The sequence below is a fragment of the Bombus terrestris genome, chromosome 14, assembly GCF_910591885.1.
Source record: "Bombus terrestris chromosome 14, iyBomTerr1.2, whole genome shotgun sequence".
Lineage (NCBI taxonomy): Eukaryota > Metazoa > Arthropoda > Insecta > Hymenoptera > Apidae > Bombus > Bombus terrestris.
In genome coordinates, this window is record NC_063282.1 from 10,583,326 (window position 1) to 10,589,325 (window position 6,000).

General features: G+C 35.8%; 1 long non-coding RNA gene across 1 annotated transcript; it reads left to right on the forward strand.

The window, feature by feature from the left end:
* The first annotated feature begins 2,930 nt into the window (after positions 1-2,930).
* Positions 2,931-4,326, forward strand: LOC125386256. Its single transcript, XR_007226233.1, has 3 exons — positions 2,931-3,048; positions 3,166-3,323; positions 3,459-4,326. It is a non-coding gene; the product is annotated as an uncharacterized LOC125386256 (long non-coding RNA).
* The last annotated feature ends 1,674 nt before the right edge of the window (positions 4,327-6,000 follow it).

The window sequence follows — 6,000 nt, forward strand, 5'->3', positions numbered from 1 at the left end:
ATTTCTAAATAAAAGCTAACATAAAGTTTTACTTCCTCTTTGCTTTCATTGGAACAGTAAGTCGTACAAATTTCTTCATTAGAACATTACTATCATTCTCATCAGATCCGTGTGTTTTTTCGTTTAACTTCGTGGAAATTGACGATAGCGCAAATAATTTATATTTAATTTACGTTTTATTTACAGTTTCGTGAATATTCTTAAAATTATACCATGCAACGCTTTATGTCATATCATTCTTTCAAATTTCGACACATATCTGACTACCTCAAAATCTTTTCAAAAAACGTTATTTTACAATCATATATTTTTTTATTATTTGAAATAGATACCATACCACGAGAATAAATAGTTTGAATATTGAGAATAATATTGAATATGAAAATGTTGTTTAGGACAATTTAGCCACGCACACACACACACACGCGCGCGCGCACGCGCGCATAGAAACATTTAATATTTTATATTGTACATCCTCTTTAATAAAATGTCTTTTATCTAATTTTGTCTTACGAGTGTGTTAACGTTTTTATTACGAAGAAAATTTTGAAAACCTACGTGTTGCATCGCAATCAATGATCTAAAAAGTTTTATGTATTGTAAATATTATGTATTTAATTCGCATTATTAGCCAATGAATAAAACACGGCTAGTCTCAATTTTCACAAATTTCTCATGATTCCCAGTCGAATTGATATCACTGGTACACTTTCTGCCAGTGCAAATAAAATTCGTACAAGATCGGAAAATAATGAAGCACAACTCCGAACTGACGAAAAGAACACAGAACGTTCGTGAAATAATTATCGTTGCTTACGGAGAGGATTTTAATCGCGTAATAGTTTCACGAGAGTGTTCGCTAGGCTGGTATCTTTGTTGGAGTCCGAGAAAGGGGACACGTGTCTCGTAATTGCAGGAAATTTTTCCTAATGAAAGGCCGTGCTGGTCAAAAAGATCCTAGAGCCGAAAGGGGCGGCGAGAATTATAGAGAGAATCGAGGCGCTTGCGAGTTTGATGGAAGCGCAAAGTGCTAGAAACCGCGTCGTGTACGATGCAATATCGTGGAACATTTTTATCGAACATCCTCTAAAAGCACATAGATCAACGTGTTAATAATGGAAACTATTGGCGATTAATTACAAGTAAGATCAATCCTGTATTTCTATTAGGACCACCTCGCGACTAACTTAACAACAAATTATACGAGTGAATAAACTATGACAGTTTACAAACGATAAATATTTTACAATATTTTCATAATTATTTGCTAAATCATATTATAGCCCATGTTACAAACAATTACCAGCACATTCTCCTTCTTACGTAATTATATATAGTATAAATCCTCATACAGTATCGTCAATAACATTGATGCTAGATAAAATAAAAAAAGAAAGGAAGAAAAATCAACTGACAAAAAGGGACGCGTCAGTACAGAAAAAAGGGAAAGAAAAATTTTAAAAATCCCCTCCTGTATGCGCGACACGTGGAATAGCTTTTTATTTAGCCAGTCGATTTAAACGGGACGAAGGGTCGAGGATCGATCGGTTTTTCTCGTGGCTAAATCCCTGTCGTGATGCTATTGAGAATGGTCGGGATTCTGGAATGGATTTCAATGGAGCTAGAATGCCACCGCTTCTCCCATGGGTATCGCGTTTTGCGGATCCGCCTTAACGAACCGCGCACTCAGTTTGCCGTATGCGTGTAGTTAGGCGTGAACCCATCCACTGAGGATCATTACGAGCGGCAAATAAAAAGGACCCAGTCTCTTGCCCCTTTTCAAGGACAAGTGGAAAATCCTGCCGGATGTGAGATGGACGTTGATCCCAGTTTCCTGAAGAGACTTTCAACGCAATTCGTCTTCAATTTTCAATTTTCCCAAACGCTTTCCCTTCTGTAACGTTTTGCAACTGCACGTCTTGTACTCAAAATACACTCGTTATTCGTTAGTACAGTGAGATTCAAAATTGTGTATGCATTTTAAAGGCACGCACGTTTGTTCAAGGACTTTTACACATATGTTACGGAAATTGGAAATTAATTGAAAAGATATAAAGTATGTAACGGAGTATAAATTAATAATAAAAAGAACATAACTAAGTTTGTAGGTAAGTCAATCTTATATTAATCTTACCTTTGTTTTTAAGATGTATATTTACTATTGATTTTCGCTGTATATATGTATATGTATATGTATATATACATATTTATGCGTATGCGTGTATGCGTGAAAATGAAAGTCGCGAAAGCTGGAATTTAATTTGAATTGAATTTGTTAGTAACCAACAAGGTGAATGACGGTGAACGATACTCGACGAGACTAATCCGATCCGATTGGATTGAAACGTTTAGAGTGAATAGGATGACTGGGGAAATGAGAAGTTGGAGAATTATTGGTTTTTAATCTTCTTAAAGGTAAAAGTTCTTCTTAAAGTTCTGAAAGTTAGAAAATGAAGTAAGATTTAACTTTCTTTCGATTTTTTGCTTTCAGTTAGTTGCGTGTTTTAGTGGAGTTGAAACTCTAAATCTCTATAACTCTTACGTACGGATTAAAATTCTTCTTCATCCATAATTAAACACCAATGAAATTGCGAATTCACGATGCATTCCACGGTCCACCGTACGAATTCATTTGTCTCTAATTTCCAGATTTTTAATCGCTTAGAACTAAGCAATCGCTGTTTAGTTTTGCAGCGGCAGATAAGTCAGAGGACGATGCGTATCGAGAGCGACTCATGTGGTTGTTTTGCCTAGGAACATTGACACCGTTTTGACGTACAAAACGTAATGATAATTAAACTCCGGGCAAAACAATGTCGCCGCTACGTGCAACCGTCAACCGAAGTTGAATTTAAACTTTCCAGTACTCCCCCGACCAGTATAAATAAACGAACACGATCGTTAAGCCAATTAGTTAGTATCGAGTAATCTTATAATCGATTAATATCTAGCGAACGTATGCATTACCTTGTATACGCATATCGAGCAACACTGAGCAAACGACGACTAATTCTGTACTGCAAATAGTTTTAAATCCATTTGACTACAGTAAGTATCAACTCATCTCATCACTATATACACCAACACGTTTAATCGTCCTCCACAGTTTAATAGTAGTACTACCTTAATAGTAGTACTACTACTAATAAACATACGCGTTTCCAGAAAAGAATATGGGTCACGGTGTGTTCAATTTGCGTTTATTGGTCTGTGCACCGTGCGTGCTACGCTTTGAAGTCCAGTACCTCCGTAACCAATGTACGAAATATTGATTTGAAATAAACTTTGCCTTCTACTCGACGAAGATTTTCCCCACAGTTTGGGTACGCTAGAGAATAAAATTTTATGAAAGAATTGGATATATGCATGTGGATAGCTTATTAGAAGAATTTCTAGAATATTATTAGAGGAAGTTTTCCGAGTTTTGAAAAATTATCTAATGTTATTTGCTTAATTAGGTAGAATATATTAATGAGATGATAATGGAAGATATATATTTAGCCTAAGGAATTTTCTAGCGAATGGAAACTTCGTAAAGCAGTATTGAAACTAGGTGAGACTGGCAGCAACGATAAGAGGAACAGAGCGAATATTGCACTTTGTAATTTTTAAATTTATCTACCATTTGCAATAGACGCGAGGACAAATGTTTCGCGTATAACTTTTTACTTTCTGTGTTCCGACGTGTACTATTTGTTTGACAAATAAAGAAACAGTTTTCAATAGTAAAAACAACATTGTTGTAAAAACAAATGGAGAAAATGTTACGATCAATAGCACAATCAAAGTGAACGTAGGTACAATATCTATTCCGAGAAAATTCAACGGAAAAAAAAGGTTCTAACAAAGCGATGGAAATTTAGATAGCCATAACAAATATTAAAAAAAAATTTTTATTTAGAAAAATGTAATAGTGTGTAAAAATTTCTATCGTTTCTGAAAATTGTCGTGCTTATTTATTGATAAAATCAGCATTGAAAAGCTTCCAAACATTCGAACATCTCATAAATCTAGACGCAGTAAACTACGTCTCTCTAACAATGTATAACTAGTTGTACTTGCAAAGAAACTTCCTAATAGTAACAAAGTTTATCTAAGCAACTCAAAGTCGATCCGACATCTCTCATGGAAGACACACCATGAATATGGCAACGTCTATTAACTCCTGTTTAATACTTACACGACAGATAAACTCGAAAATTCTATGTAAATATTCTGCTACTAGCGAAACAACTGTTCTAATAACAGACTTTGACGAAAGTAATTGACACAAAGGAAAGATATAGAAGAAATGGCTGGAAACATTTGTTTTAAAGAATATTTTATTTTAAGGACAGAGTTTTATTTGTTATTTATTTCTAAAATAAATATTGCACATTGGGAGTTGACGAGTTAATTGTTAAATTTCAAAATTTTTATCCCGCTATTTTCATTTCTTTCCTGTCACGCAAACAATACTTCGCCCAAGCTGAACTTATCCTCCATTTCACAATCTCCATCAAGCTTTTCTTCTCGCCATTCAATTAGCCCTGTATGAAGAGAGCAGTCCATTTCTCAATTCCTCGCAGCAAGTTCGGCTCGGTGACACGAAAAGCGGCGCGGCGTGGTAAACGGAAGCAAGTAAATTGGTCAGTGGTAGAAAATCGGATGGGCAAGTACAGTGACGTGGCACCACGTCAAGCTCCAGGGCGGATTAATTTAAGGGTCAGATAAATCATTCCGCTATCTCGCCGGCTACGGCAAAAACATTTATCTTCCTGCTAACCTAGCCGGAAGCGGTGCCTCCGAAACTCGCGGTTATAATCGCCAACGAATCGAGACTTCGTGTTGATCATTATCCGCGAGCAAACACCGGGGATCCAACGTAGGATTTTTCAGAAATCCCCTATGAATCCACGCTGTTGCTTTCGGACAAATACGCCGTGGATTTATAGTCGTGCTGGTTCGTCTTTCGTTCTCGATTTGGGTCATTAATGATTCTGTGAAGAGCGCAGGATTTCTCGAAGCTTTACGAAGTTATAAATGAGATGGGATATTTGAAAGGATAAAGTTGGCATATTAATTGTTCTGGTAATAAAAAAAAAGGACATGTGAAATTTCCTTTGGCAAATATGTTTAAAAATTATATGGTATGCCATATACTATTTAAATGTATCGTAGCTCGATATTTTTTAAACATAGAAAGCTACTTTTCAGAAATGATGTTTTTTGAAGTAACAGAAATAGAACTTCTAGTGATATAGTACAACTAACTCGTAGTTGGAAAAAAGTTGTTACGATCAATCTACCTCGAAGCAATGTTCTTTTCTTTCAACAGCTCCTTATTAGACTTATTTCGTGACTTTTACACGGCACAGTTTGTTACTGCATACCACGTAATTGATTTTTCCATCGTTCTTGTATTCTTCTTTTTGTTTAGGACGCGAGTCCTCGTTAGCGCTAACTTAAGGAAAATCTTGTAGTTAACGCATGAGAAGCTCCCAAGCTAATTCGAGTAAATTGGAGAATGCTGAATACTCGTCTCCTGGTGTCTTTAGATCCGTTATTTATAGAGCATTCCCCATTTTCTAACAACATTGTCCCATCGGAAGGACGAGTTCTTGTTTGATGCGACAAATGATTCAACACAAACATACACTGGGAAAGATACGCCATGCACTGGCAGATATTTTAATTGCTTTGATGTTAAGTATGATCCAGAATGTTAACGTGACAACATATTTCAAAATCACCGAAATCAATGAGGTGCAGCCTTACAATTACCTCCTCGTTTTTTCGCGAACAAAACGTTTGAAACACAGAAGAAATTTTGAACAACTTGGCACAAATTATCTGTCAGTAACTAAATAGGAAAAAGTTCTTTACTTTAATTTAAATTTTATAAATTATTGCAATCAATGGTAACCGATATATCTACAAATAACCAGAATGATCTCGTTGCAGTTTGCGATATAAACGGCGAAGCAGAAAGCGCCGTGGGCGCGAAACTCATTACTGTGA